Source organism: Heliconius melpomene, chromosome 21 (genome assembly GCF_056956725.1).
Source record: "Heliconius melpomene rosina isolate 202511_hmr_F chromosome 21, ASM5695672v1, whole genome shotgun sequence".
Lineage (NCBI taxonomy): Eukaryota > Metazoa > Arthropoda > Insecta > Lepidoptera > Nymphalidae > Heliconius > Heliconius melpomene.
In genome coordinates, this window is record NC_140409.1 from 11,652,020 (window position 1) to 11,667,284 (window position 15,265).

The 15,265-nt window shown below is 33.1% G+C and overlaps 1 protein-coding gene across 3 annotated transcripts in view; it reads left to right on the top strand.

Annotated features, from left to right (window-relative positions):
- The window catches only part of LOC146527261 (carboxyl-terminal PDZ ligand of neuronal nitric oxide synthase protein), a 169,669-nt gene that overhangs the window by 89,704 nt on the left and 64,700 nt on the right, over positions 1 to 15,265 (top strand). The window lies entirely within an intron of this gene.

Consider the following 15,265-nt stretch of genomic DNA (forward strand, 5'->3'; position numbering starts at 1 on the left):
ATATAAAATCTTACAACGCTTAATTAAACATAGTATTTGTATCATTTGACTATAATGTCGACGACTATTTTTTCATTATAATAAAATGAATATTACATTTTTCATTCATTTCATTTGTACAAAAATATTTTTAATATAAATTCCGTTTCCGCTTGAAAATAAAACACTGTGTGTTGAGTGGCAAAAGTAAAATAATATTAAATTTCCCGAATGGGAATCAAACCTACAACCATCGCAGTCTTAATTAAATTTAATTAAAATGAATCCCACCCTTGTGCCATTGCGCCACGACGGCCTTTCACGATTTCTTTAGGTATGGGTTTCAAATTAATGTGTTTTACCCTATATGATGTTCCCGTAAAAGGAGCGCTAACGCTTTCGCTGTATATACATACGACAATATCAACTAATATAACGTTATAATATAATCTATATATATAAAATCGGAAGGTCATTCACTCATCACGAAATCTAAGAAATTAAATGTGCTAGGAATCATATAGAAAATAGGAAGGGGTAGTTTTTGGGGTTGAAAGTTTGTTTGAAACTTCGTTACTACAAATGCTAGGAGTCTCAAATTTTGCATGGACGTCACTTATAGGACGTAGGTACTCATGGAGAAACTGCACAGAAATTAATAATAACGTAGTTTATGCATGCGAAGCCGCGGGCGGGCCGCTAGTACTTAATATAAATAAACTCAATTTTTTTATAAGGCTCTTTACCATCGCCTTTAAAATATGAATTGCAAATGCAAATTAAGTGTTGAAATCTGAAAGTTTTCTTTAGGCTAACTTTTATACAGTAAAATTTTTGTATCAAAATCAGAAATTAAAAGATATCGCTCGCTTTAGTACCTACCAACTTTTACTTTTAGTTACCGGAATTTGATTGAAACGGTAAAATTATTATAACTTAAAAAAAATTTCACAATATTGGATGCCCATATAAAATTTGAAATACTATACAAAAGTTGGATTTGAATAGGCTCTTTTCAGAATCAATTGAAGTGTTCTGTGCAATAGTTTTATTGGGCCACTGCAATAAGCATTTTTTTTATAGTTTCTTACCTTAAATATCATATTTTAAGTATATATTTACTGTAATACTTACAAGGCAAAACATTGTTAAAACTTTTCGCCAGAAATGAGATTCCTCAATCGTTGCATTTTTTTTTATGTAACTTTAAAAATTTATAATATTAAAAAATATATATATTTTAATCAAAATTAAAGAAATTATTATATGTTTCAAGGACGATCTAGTTGCTTATACAAATTTTATTTTATTATCTCGAAAATAATAAAGAAAGTACAATCGACAAAATGTTTATCTTAGCTATTTCCTAAGGGATGAAAATCCATTATCCTATTCTTAAGAAAAAAGCTTTTAAAAATAGGAAATATCTTTTAAAAATAATTAATTGTTATTCAAAGATTGCAAAACAAACCAATGATGCAGATTGATTTTTATCATATCTATTCTTCTTTCAAGTAAGATATTTTCTTTGAAGGTGTTTTTTATGGTTATACTTAAAAAAACAGCTGCATATGTATATGGAATAGAAGGGGCGAGTTGCATATATACCTGGATTAGCCCGCCGTTGTCCACATTTCATTCAATTTTTACGAAGTTGCTAGTTCAGTGTTGAATTTAAACGCCTTGTTTTATCAACCAGAAGATACATGATAATAAAAAAAAATCAGCTTCCGGCTGTATCACGCACAGAGCAGAGTAGGCAGAGAGAACTTAGTGTTAAAACACTCCGTTCCCCACTTTCTACTGAATTCTGGAGGCATTGCATCTTGAGTGGCAGAACTTAACGCCGGGTTTTACCTCGACACCAGAGCGGAGAGAATGGAATTATAAACGTGAATAAATATTTCACTTCCTCGAATGTGGATCGAACCCACAACCGTTGCGTTATAGTCACACCTTTGTGCTGCTGCGCCACGAAGGCCTCATGATACATAATAATAATTTAAAAATAATCAATCCCTCGAATAGGAATTGTACTCACAAAAGTCGAATTGACAGTCAGACCCTACACAAACATTATTAAGTTTAAAATATTCTACTTTTTAATAAAATACTATTTCTTGTTACAGGTAATATTTCTGAGACTTCTGCTACTTTTAAGGTGATGTAGAAAATAATAATTTGTATTTCAACACGTCTGTATTTTATTATTTTTAGAAATGTATTGTATACATTAATAAATAAAAATATAATGTATTTGTTTATAATTAAGACGGCGGAATAAAAGTCTAGATTCTCTGTGACTCCGGCTCCCCAACGAGGCATAATCGTCAATACACACTGTCAAATAATATTTCTTTCTGAAACCCAACTGACTCTGACTTCCGCTTCAGCAGAAAAGTGATTTCATTCTTTCCAGTAATCTCATCCAAATATATATTTGGATAAGTTTCTTTTCTGATTTCATGAGATTTTCATCATCATGAAATGAAAGGAAATTATCATGTCGGCTATAATAGCGATTTCAGTAGAACAAACTACATTTACTTTAAAGAACTGTTCTTCAAAATACATGTATATTTATTGTGATTACGTAAGATTGTAGATATGGACCTCGAAGTCCACAAGTCCATATGAAGCTAAACTGCTGGTGTAGGTCTTGGTCTTCGTTAGCAAGATGAGAGTTTATCTTATCTTATCTTATTAAGGCTTTGTGGATTTTCCCTTGCAGCTTTGCATTTCTATGTAGCGATGCGATAGAAAGTAATAACTATTACAGGTCACTATAGCATTACTGAAATTCATTAATGATTACTCTTACAAATAAAAAAAATGACATACGCTTTTGCTCAGGTTGATTTCGACGTTGTTGGACTCAAAATTTTAATCGTACAATGAAAAGACGAAATATATATTTAATGTTTCTATTCTTTTATTTTCGTATTTTGTTTCATTTTTTCTGTCTCTCACATCACACAGAAAATGCAGAAACAGCAAAGCTATCGTCGTCACATTAATAAATATTTAATTAAATTGAAGCTTTTTAGAGCGTTTAAGTGATAGCTTTTTCTAAAAATGGTTTTTTGCTTTTAGTTTATTAAATAAACATATAAAACTATGTTACAATATTATGAATATCGCAGCCAGGCGAATGTCAAATATTTTTGCCGATCTGTTGCGCTTTTGTTATATACATATTAAATGTATTGTGAAGGCGAGCTTTGTACGCTAATGCGATTCTTTAATAAATTGTAAATTTCTATATCTAAATTTAAATCTCTGAAGAAATTACATAAAAATTGTATTTTGTTAATTGTGTGTAAGTTGTTGAAGTTGTATGAAGTTTAACGATTTTTTTTGGTAAAAATCTATTTAAATTAAACAAAAAGAAGAAGACACGAATTACCTGTAGATATGTTTATTACTAGTAAAGTTATGTAATTACAAAATTTGTTTATTTTTACATGTTATTAGTAAAACAAAGTATCTTTCTATGTAAGCTTAAAGGTAATAAAAACAAAGGATTTTGATCGGTTTTATAATAAAAATGATTCAAGAGTGAGGTTCATATGTATAATACCTAGTATTATATTCGAATAAAGACAAAAAAATCTCAAATATATACTTATATTTGACTTGGAGCTGAGTGGTAAAAAAAACAAATTTAGAGACCTATTACATTTCACTCGGCTCTCCTTTCACATTCATGTTTTTGATGAGATACTCGTATAGATTACAATATAAGTGTTTGGTTCAAGGTTATCAATGCCCGCCTATGGCTACACCGATGTCTTAGTTCATTGATTTAAATCTTACCATCCGTAGGTCCTTTTTATTTATACGTGCTTATGAAAATATACAATTTTTCTAAGATATATAATTATACGTTTTTTCTCTATTTATTAGTAACTAGTAATTGAAAAAATATATACCAATGTATATATTTACGCCTCGGGCGTAGTGACACAAGCATGCGAATAACGTAAACGCATTGTGAGTTTGATACCCACTCAGGGAATTAATTATCATTTATTTTTTATTTTCATTTCTTCGCTCTTCTTCTTCTTTCTTCTTCTTTGTCGTCGAGTTCCGCCTTTCAATAAACAACGCCTCAAAAATTCCACTGTAATAAAGGAAAAGAACGAAGGTTCCCTCTGCCCACTCTGCAATATACGGAGTATATCGTGAAGCTGAAAAAAATATGTAACAATAGACCATAATATAACCCAGAAAACATTGACTAAAAATATATATTTTAAAATACTAGAGAATACCTTCGCATTTTCCCCACAAAGCAATAAGCAAGCTGTTAAAAGTTATACAAATCCCATCAAATGAAATTTTTCCAGCTAAGTCGTTGCATCTAATTTTTAAGAATCTGCTTACGACAGATCCATTAAGAGCACCGAGAGGTTCCTTTGAGATCACCTTTAGTACGCAAAGATTAAACCAGCAATTAGAGTGAAAAGGTGAGCTCGTCTATATTGTATAAATGCTTTACCTTGATGCATCTTATGCCATTTGAGGGAAATAAGTAAATTCGTGTAATATTGTGCTTATGCTAACATAGATAGATAGATAGAAATTATATATTTATACATTAGCGTCGGGTGGAAAATTATATATATCTATTGACTTATAATGCCGTTATGTCTATAGACTACATCAAATTATATTATATTTATTTAAATGAGTGATTTTTAATTTACAAATTTTTAAACTGTCTCAAAATATTATCCTGTGATTGTATTATAGCAAAGCCCGGCGTTGAGTTCCGCCACTCAACACGCAACTACGCTCCCTCTATTCTACTACATGCAGGATGCAATGAGAAGCTGAAAAAATAAAGCAAACGTGAATAAGGCGTAAATTCAATTGGGCGGGCTTAGTGGTATTAGGAAAGTCTGAAATTGAACACACTCATACTAAAACTTAGAAAATGACAGAACTTTATTCTCTGAAATGATATTTCTATCTTTGAAAACGGAAATGTTACAAACTTGCTAGATAAATGAGTTTTACCTTCCGCTTGGAGCTTTTTTTCTATATTTTTGCAAATCATGTCGGAAAATTGGAAAAATTTTGAATTTGTCATACATTTTTTGCAAGTATGTTAAATGTTTGATATAAGAACATTTAAGTAATTAATAGTAGCAAATTACGGCGTAGGGGTACAAAGTGACCAGTAAACGACAGGTTGTGGTTTCGATTCCCTGTGAGGAAATTAAATATTTTATATTTTCAGTTCTTCGCTCTGGTGACTTCACTCACTTCACTCAACACACATTACTTCCAGAATTCAGCGGAAGAATTCAGAATTGTGTGGGATACAGATAAAAAGTAATTAAGATAATCAAATTAAATTAAATTAAATAACATATTTCAATTCAATTATTACAAATATTACACAAAATGAACATTCATCCCTTATATAACAGGATAAATAAAATGAAATGAACCGAAAGAGGTGTCGTGAAAGCTTTCTATTTATCAGATAATTAATATTCAGATGGCAGCCTCCCGTGACACCGACCCCCATTTCTTTCTAAATAAACGGTGCAAATCGATCAGTAATCTTATTGAATAAATTTAACATTATTTTAGCTGATGGGAAGTTATCGTGGAAGCGTGGACGTGATGAATCCAAATTAGCCCTGGATACCTTCGTATCTATTATGGATGTTGTATGGATTTAACATTACAGGTGTTTAACAATTTATGTTGTTTTATTTATAAAATTATTTTGATATTTTTTGTTAAGTTATTATTTATTTTTAGGAGGCATATTTTAAGGGTCATTTTTAATTTACTTTTTTTGTCAGTTGTCACGCTGTTTCTATCATGTAGCAGGGTAGGCAGAAGTAGCTCTCCGCTCTCCACTATTTTACTTTTAGCGGTAATACTTCTAGTGAGAGTTCATTAAAACTTTATTAAGATTTTAACAATGAAATTAAAACATAGCATTTATCACTGTACTTCTACATTCTAACATAATTAACGGTGCGCCTAACTAACGCTATCCCAATGGGCATATGCATAGAGACAAAGTTTTGCAGAGTACTACATGACTTCAATTTTAATAGCTTTCATAGTTATACAACACGTTAGTTAACTTTCTTGTACATTTGTTATGTATCATACTAGCGGACGCGCGCAGCTTCGCTTGCTTATTGCTAAGGGGTGAATTCTAATAAACTTTGAAACACGTGTTCAATAAAATATTTTTAAGAGTCTCAATTTCAAATTTTATAAAAATCAGTGGCGTTTTAAAGATTTTTCTATATAAACTTTCAATCCCTTATTTACCCCCCTAGGGGATGAATTAAAATAAACCACGAAACTTATGTTCAGTGAAATATTTTTAAAAGTCTAAGTTTCGATTTTTATAAAAATCGGTGGCGATTTAAAGATTTTTCCATACTATCTTTCAACCCCTTATTTGCACCCCTACGGGAAGAATTCTGGGAAACTATGAAACACATGTTCAATTAAATATTTTTAAAAATAATAAATTTCAAATTTTATAAAAGTCGGTGCCGATTTAATTTTTTTCCATACAAACTTTCAACCCCTATTTCACCCCCTTAGGGTTAAAATTTTTCAAAATCCCTTCTTAGTCCAGCTTACGAAAGTAAACATCTGTCCAAATTTCACGTTTTTACGTACGTTTGTGGATTCTATTTTCCTCTTCCTCCTCCATAAAGCACTATGCTGACTAATATAGTAATATCTACACCAATCTTTAAAGTTCACATGCGTTCCATCGACTATGAGAACGTTAAAATAATTTTATCTCGAATAATACATAGCAGTATCGTATAGTGATTCACGCTGACGTTAGTCGAAGCTAAAGGCTAATGCATTTTTAATGCAATATCTGCCCGATGCAATGCAATGGTGGGAAACTGTTACGCGTGTTACGTGACATTGTGTGGCTGTCACGGCACTTGTACTTTGCACTCGTAAATCTGTCCCGCCACGCTGTTTTCACGTAGGTACTAATTTAGGTGATTTTTTTTGCTTCGCGCTCTACCTCGTATGTAATAGGATAGGCAGAGAGAATTTAGTGTCAAGATACACACGTAACGTTTCTTACAGATAAAAATCATGAAATAAAAATAATAATCCTACGTCTAAGTTGTTGACATATATAGATATTTAAAAAAAAAATCAGCTTCACGCTGTATCCCGCACACAGCAGGGTAGGCGGCTTCCTGCCGAATTCCAGAGGCATTGCGTGTTGAGTGGCAGAACTCAACGCCGCGCTTTGCCTATATAAACTAATATAAACGTAAATAAATATTTCACTTCCTCGAGTGGGGATCGAACCCACAACCGTCGCGTTAAAGTCACACCCTTGTGCCGCTGCGCCACGACGACCTCTATATAAATATTATTTTTAGATACCTAAATATAAAGGTGTTTAAGATTGTTTGGTTGTATGCATTTAGAAAATGGTTCTAAATGCAAAAATATTTCTGTTCCATGTATGAAGGAAAGCCATAAGCATCACTTTTAACGTTTCAACGGGGTTTCAGGGGGTTGCCCTGTATCCGCAGTCAATGTTACCTGGGACGAGGAATAAGCATGTGTCATGAAAACCAATAAACCAGACAGGCGAAGTCACACTTGAAAGCTAGTAACAACTATAAAAACTATTTAAAAGCTGCAAATAAATATATATATTGATTTAATTAGAAACTTTCTTTCTTATTTATTTATTGTTAGCCTACCAATTTAGATACTTAGAAGGAATTTGACGTAGTTCGGTAAAACTTTGCGACGGGCGTGACTCGGACAGACAGCAAACAGATATCTTAATTACGCCAAAGACAACCTACAAAGTTCTGAAACAAACTGCTTTGGATCATGTTGAGACGGGTTGCGAACAAGTTATACTTACTTGTTGTAACTATAACTTAGAAAATATCACGGAAGTGGAAAGGTGGAAAATTATATTGAATTATTCTTAAAATAGTTTTTAATATTAGTCCTCATTTAGGAATGTATTAAATTATAACATTTTGCCCAACTATAATTCTAAGAACTTTTGGGAATTTTGTAGAGACTACCGAGATACTAAAAACGTAAGTTGTAACCAGCTTATAAGAATACGTAGATGGATGAGTACGTATGGCTTAGCGGTCAGAGCGCTTGGACGAATTACAAGGGGCGCGGGTTCAATCCACTTAGCACATAATCCATGAACTGAAACTGAAATGTCTTAAGTAAAATAAATAATTTCTTTACCTACCCTATTATATATGGGTACCTATGCGTGCATAGACGTTTATTTTTTTATTTATGAATTGTTGTACGCCACAGATTTGAATGGTCCGTGTTTTTGGTTCTTGTGTTCTTTCTAATTTTTTTTAAGTTATAGTTTTCGTGAAGTGAACATAAAGCTTACGTTCCCGAGAGCTAAGAGTGTCGCGTAAAATAATTAGAATATAAAAGTGTTGTATTCATAATTAATCGTAATCAGTAAGAAAAAATCTTATCTGTATTCTCAATGAAATTCAACTAAAGTATACATTTTTAATGATAGTTCTTGTCCATGGAACTTTAAATTCCATCCATTGCCTTTTGCTTCATCAATAGGAATGAACATTGAGAATTGTGAGAGCATTGATTATGTAGATCACTGAATCGAAAGAAAAATAGGTGATTAACAGAAATATTATTAAAACATTTAAATGAGGTCAGTCGTGGCGCAGAGGTACAAGCGTGCCTGTAGACGCGGCAAGTTGTGTGTTCAATTCCCACTCGGTAAAATTAATTATTGAGCGAAGAGAGCGAAACGAGCGGAGCGCTCTACTGGAGACTTTTTGCACTCTTTATCACCAATAGGCTCCCAAACGGTTTGACCGATTGTGATGAAAATTTACAAACATATAGATATGACCACGTAGATAGTTTTAGGTGAAAAAAATTCTAAAAATTCAAAAATTCATTTCTCGCTTCACTCAACATGTGAACACTACCGAGATTTTGCGAGCGCAGCGAGTCAAAATAGAGGTCCGGTTCGCGGCTCTAGTTATTTTATATATATTTTTACGTAACAAGGCAAATCGCGACGTTGTGTTCCGCCAGTCAATACGCAATAAATCGCATCCAGAATTCGCCGGAAAGTGGAGAGCTGAGTGTTTTACCTCTAAGCTTGAATTGCTAATCTTAGGAAGCCATCATGGAAGGACCAGTGTTTAACTGTGACAGGGTGGTTGTGAGTTCAATTTACTATAGGAAGTGATTCTATTTTAAATTATTTTTGTTTACTTCTTCTTAAAGACAAAGCAGGGCATTGAGATTCGCCATTTCCAATTTATAGCTGTATTTCACAGAATGCTTCCAGAATTCGGTGGAAAAAGGGGAGCGGAGTTACTTAACACTAAGCCCCCCCACTAAACCCAGCCTACCTTGCTAGATGCGAATGTAAAAAAAGTGTAAGAAATATAATAAAACGTATTGTATTTGATTCTTAAACATTGGAAACTTAAACATTGTCAATTACAAACTAATATAATATAATACATATATTACAATTTTATTATTAACATTAATTCATACAATTTTATCCAAAAAAATCAAAAATTTTTGGAACAATTTTAGTCTTTAATCAAATTTCACGCAGCCGCAAGCTCTTACAACAATGCTGCCCGTGATTGATGGAGTATGGACGTAGATTGAGATCTGTCACTTGTGAAATATGCCTGGTACCGAAATCGGTATAACGTTACTTACTACTATTATATATTATATTAATATGTAATAATTAATAATAATATTTGTTATTCTGTTTTTATATGAATCAAAATGTAATAAATTAGCAATGTTTTCTGTATGTCCAATATTAGATCTATTCCATCCATGTTGAATGTAGGATATCAACGAAATATTGTCTTGTTACTAGAACCAGGAAATGAAAATAATTCATCGCCTTCAACCCCATAACCGTCGCGTTGACTGATTTATTAGACTAAACAATATATACGTAATACGTTGTAAATATGCTGCTGCTAGCGAAGATTTCTTATTATTTTTTGCTTGTGCGCTTGTTTGTGCCTCTATGCCACAACTGGCCTTACATGTAATATTCTCAATAAAAAAATATTTCAATTCAAACCAGCAGTTCCTGAGAATAACACCTTCAATCAAACAAACTCTTCAGGTATATACTATAAATAAACATATTGAACATATATTTATTTATATAATATATATATAGCTAGCATATAACATATAAATTTCCCAAGCTGAAGTGGCATGATGGATCGTTTCATTACATAAATATGCCAAACATCATCTTAGAGACAATGAAACCGCGAGTAGCTGATATCCTCAACAATTTGACTGATGGATAGTTCTTGGATGAATTATTCATATTTTAGAGAATACCCGGTTGTTGATCGAATGGATGTGTTGAGTAAAAAAAACGGCAAAATATAGAATATCTTTCCTTTTGATTGATGTAGAGGTTCATAAGTAATCAGTTTCGGGAAAATTCCGATTGAGACTTTTATAACGATTCTATAATATAATATATTCGATGTGTCTGTAAATATGTATGAGTTTGATTATTATTTTATTGAAAGTTTCAGTTTTATTTTTCCTGTGTATTTATTTGTTTCTCCATTTTGTTTTATGTATGAAAAGATACAAAACAGAAACGTAACTGAAACACCAGCTACGAGCTACATTGCCAGTGTTGGAAATATAGAAATGAAAATTCAATTTGTCACATTTCATACACTGCTCTTTTGAAAATAGTTTCATTTAATCTCACTAGTTATTCAATAAGATTCGTATTTTATTATAAGATTTTATAGACAAGCATATGAATAAAGGAGCCGGGGGACCATGCCCACCCCAGAAATCTTACTAACTATAAATTCGACATGAAAAATAAAAAAAAAACATCTGTTTTACAACGAGACTTGTTCAAAGCTAAAATTCAGGCCTCTCTGCTAAATATTTCTAGAAACGCCTATTATTTTATCTAAGCTATTATACTCTCATTACGATATTGTTACGGTAGCGTATGTTTATATTTAACCATAGTATATCTGTAGACGTGATATGGCAGCAACATATGGCTGTAATATATTATTTGATTAACACTATATAGATGATCTACTGTAAAACTGCTCTTATTTTTAATCACATACAAATAATTATATAAAATAGCATCAGCAAAAAAATATATAACAAATAATACAATTTACTATATTTTTTTTATTTTTTAACGTCATAAAAGCAAAAATACTATGTTTTTATATCTTTTATATTACAATATATACATATAAATGAAAATGTTCTTCAGAGATATTTTGATTAGAGACCATCCAGTTTAAAAATGTTAATTAAATTTATCGGGGAGTTCCTAAAAAGGCGTCAAAATTTTATGGACAAAACTTTCACAATTTTTTAATGTTGGCATCCCATTGAACTCTGGACGAAATGACATAACAGTTTTAAAAACAGAGAAATCAAAATCAATCCAATGTCATTTGAGGCATACTCGTCTTCCTTTCGGATACAATTTAATATTGTATTATTTGTTATTTTTTATATATATATATTTTCTGAAGCTATATTTTGCTATTACTAAGTAACAAATGACAAAGTGCTTGGCTATTGTAATTACATTTATTTGTATGTGTTTGTAAGTTCAGTTTAAGTGTACATGGTATCTATGTTCTATAAGTCACTATTACATATTCTATAGAGAGAACTTCACCGTATCCTATACGTACAGATGGTAAATACAATCTCCTTTTTCTCTTCTCTACACAACGTGACATTGGCGAACTGGTAAGTGTTCAACTGTAATGAACGATATGTAATAGGATTTGACTAATAATGACGGTATTGTGCATTATATTGTTTAAATTACTAATGTCTAGAGGGAAGTATTTCAATAGACTGTACAGTTTTCTTAATTATTATTGTAGTATATTTTCTTAACATTAGAGGTCCTCGTCTCCTTCGGAACAGACCACTTAACAACCAGTGGCATTGTTGCCTTGCTTTTGTTTGATTGATATTTTCACAGTATAAACCTTAATTGCTGCTTAAGAAATATTTAATAAAAGCTTATAATAAAAATAAAATAATAATTTGAATTGAATGATAAATTTATTTCCATCTATCCAATATATAGAAGATAACACTTTTTCACTATCCAATCTCCATCCCTGGACTTCCCAAACTTCTATTTTCATATAGGCATTTAAGCCGATCCGATACAATTTCACTGTCGATCGAGCAACTTGGTCATGACTTCTGGCGTCCTTGACTCGGCTAAGCTGTCAAACCGGTTCATGGTAACCAGCCTTCTGTTACTTACGGTTATTATAAATAGAAATAGATAAGTGAAGAATATTTTCTAATAAATTTAAAATAATCTACTTCACGCTGAATCCCGCATATAGCAAGGTAGACAGAGGGAATCTAGTGTTAAGACACTCCGTTCCCCATTTCCCGCCGAATTCTGGCGGCATTGTGTATCGAGTGGCGGAAGTCAACGCCGAACTTTGCCTCCACCAGAGCGAAGCAATGATAATATTAATTGAAATAAATATCTCAGCTCTTATATCTTAGCACTAGGCTTTCTCTGCCTACCCTGCTGTGTGCGGGTTACAGCGTGAAGCTGATTTCACTAAGTTCACAAGCGCACATGGGCTGCTAAAACTGATCTAACGATAACTCAATTATGTAAATCTGTTCAGCGGTCCTGGAGATATGATGTAATAAAGAATATTTCATACATACATACGAGTACAAGATTCGCGTGATACTGGAAGTGGGGATTAAAGTGGGGGGGTCAGTGCATTCCATTAGCTGCTCAGATATATTCTCAGAGTTACAAACATAAGCATTCTCAGTATTAAAACAAAGAGTATGATTATTAGAATTAAGAATATAAACAATTATGTCATCAAGCTTAAAGTTGATGGAACCTAGTAATAAGTTAGCATTTAGCCTCTAGCTAGGCTCTAGATTAGGCTAATGCCTCCAGAACTCGGTGGAAAGTGGGAAATGGTGTGTCTTAACTCCAGGCTACCTCTGCCTGCACTGCTACATGCGGGATTCAGCGTGAAACTGAAAAAATCTAAAGAGTTTATTTGGTCGATCTATATTTTGTATTGTATAATCTATTTATCGATATAAGCGCACTGTAGCTACCTGAGACACCCCAGAGTCAAACCCCAGAGTCAAACACCTGTTTTGTTGTTTCCATTTAGTCGTTTTAATATGCGGTTACTAGATTTTATATATGGTTAATATGGTATTGTATATGGTTTTTTTTAGCTTCACGCTCTTAGCAGGGTAAGCAAAGGATGCTTGGGAACCTATTGTTAAGGCATTTCATTCCCTCTATTGATAATCGAACCCAGACCACCGCATTTATAGTCACTTGTTTGTGCGCCTGTGGCACGACGGCCTCAGCTTGACAAAGCTCATAGATATATATTATATTTTTTTTTTATATTTTTTTATTTTATAAATGCTCTGTTTTATTTTGTAGTTGTTTTAACTTTTAAGGCAATATAGATTTAAATTCGGGTGCGAATATGTGAAGTGAATGATAACACTTTCACTATCATATACGCTATATTTAACTACTAGCGGCCCGCTCGCGGTTTCACCCGCGTGAACTATGTTATTATTAATTTCTGTCTCCATGACTACGTCCTAGTGACGTCTATGCAAAATTTGAGACTCCTAGCATTTGTAGTAACGCAGTTTCATACAAACTTTCGACCCCAAAAACAATCCCTTAGAAGTCGAATATTGCAAATTCCCGCCTTAGCGAGCACCTACGTCCTATAAGTAACTCCTATGCAAAATTTCAGATTCCTAGCACATGTAGTTTCTGAGATTTACTGATGAGTGAGTGACCTTTCGATTTTATATATATAGTGTTAGAAATAATCAAATAATGACCATAGAGGTTATATAAGAACGGCTCTAATTGCTGGCTGGCACTTTTATGGGCTGTCAACAGCGACCGAAAGAAAAGGATCGCTAACGTCACTCTGCCCGATGGATTCTTTAGAACCAGATTATTATTTATTAGACTGCTAGATAATTCCCTTTGGTTGTTTAATAATTATTTGAAGCCTTGTTTTAATTCATTACCTTTCCCACTTTATTTAATATTTCCAATAGTTTCTAACATTTATCTATGAGTCAATCCGACACCTACAAATTAAACATTAACTCAGAAACCAAATAGAAATAGTAGGATTTTGCATCGGATCTCTTCCCACTCACCCGAATACTAAATGCATCAGGATTTACACCAGTCTCTTGTGAGTCAATCTGACACCTACAGAGGTTTACAGTAACTAAAAAATGCAAACAAATATAAACTGTAGACTTTGGCATCAGATCTCTTCTCACCCTTGTGAGTCACTCTGACACTACAGAAGTAAGACCGGACTTACTGGGTCTCTAGTCAGCCTGGGCCCCACCGACGCAACCACATGCCTCCTTACTAACCTTTAGTTACCGTACACACAGCACTGCGCAAAACTCACTAACTAAAAATTACATAAGCACCATGTACAACAAAAACATGGTGAGTACACAAATAGTTTGATACATAGTCAAGAACAAATAGATACTAAATGGGAAAATTATCAATCAAAGAGAACAGCACATGTATCTGGTGTCCATTCTCCTCGCTATAATACCAGCCATGCATATCATACCATGTACCTAGCAGCGGCTATTATTTTATTTTGACTCGGCCTAACCTGACCACGAGCAAAAGGATGTCTAATCTTTACAGTTATTTGGTAAAGTATGCAAACTTTATCGATTTCGTCACACCACGTGTGGACGTCATAAATATTAAGGCAAAATCGGAAACATAATATTGGTTTGATCTCACCGTGAAGCTCAGCTGTATTGCTCTGTGTTTGTCGTCCCACAGATAACGGCAACTCTGGTAACAGCGTTGGTGTTGTTTAGGTTGATGTCGATGGTGCAGGAGCACATTGTGCCGCACCCAGCACCAACACGAAGTCAGACTCCGCGGCTTTATCTCACGAAGTGATTAGTAGGGAGGGAGTTCACGTACAGCGCCTCCCTCTAGTTTTGCAACGTTAGCTATCAGAAGACATTGCTATGTAACTCTACCCGATTACACTAAAATATTAGAAAGATCAGGAATGGGATGGCTTAGTAACTAAGGCTTCTATCCCACTTCTGATGTTAGAAACTATTGGAAATATTAAATAAAGTGGGAAAGGTAATGAATTAAAACAAGGCTTCAAAT